Below are 814 nucleotides of genomic sequence, written 5' to 3' on the forward strand. Positions count from 1 at the left end.
CTGGCAGGGAATTGCAGTAGAAGGGTGTATTTGTGTGTTTTATTAGTTGATAGACTAGTGAACTCAATGTGTAGAATATGGAACATATTTGAATTTGATAAAACTTTCAAATCATATATTTGAATGTAAATGTAACCAAAAAAATATTAAAACTTTTAATGCTGACAATAAAGCAGAGAGAGAGGACACACTTGGCTACAACCCATAAGCCAATCTACTCTGTTGTTATTTAACTTGTTTTTATTACATGGTTATCTGTCCATGGTGATCCCTGCCAGGACCCATTACATACACCATAAAACTAGTCAAATTCTGTCAACCTTCTTATTATATAACCTTCTTATATAATTATATAATTTGCTTGCTAAGCAGCTAACCTTAGCATGCTAGTAGCAAACTTCAATTGTTTTTTGGTTAGATTAGTTGTGCAAGTGTGAGTTCAGAGCTTATCTAAAAGTCATAGGAAATTTTGCAGGACTGCTGAAAGCTAATTTTTATAGATCACTTTGGAGTCGGGGGGGGGGAGCCATCGGCCAATCGCAGAATCGATATTTCTGGCTCATACAAAGTTGTATATCTTGTTGCCAGTCTCATTTTGATTTGACATGAAACCCTATTCTGCATGTACTCATGAAGCTACACATTCCTTATTTGATTATTTTTTAACTTCATTGCCTGCTTTCAACCATCCCTCCCTGACCTTCTCCTTCTTTTTCAATATCAGTGAGTGTTTACACTGGCGTATTGCCACAGATCATGGTGTTCTTAGCCCAGGGAAGGTGGGACCCAGATCAGAGAATAAAGGAACCAGACC

Source organism: Megalops cyprinoides, chromosome 1 (genome assembly GCF_013368585.1).
Source record: "Megalops cyprinoides isolate fMegCyp1 chromosome 1, fMegCyp1.pri, whole genome shotgun sequence".
NCBI lineage: Eukaryota > Metazoa > Chordata > Actinopteri > Elopiformes > Megalopidae > Megalops > Megalops cyprinoides.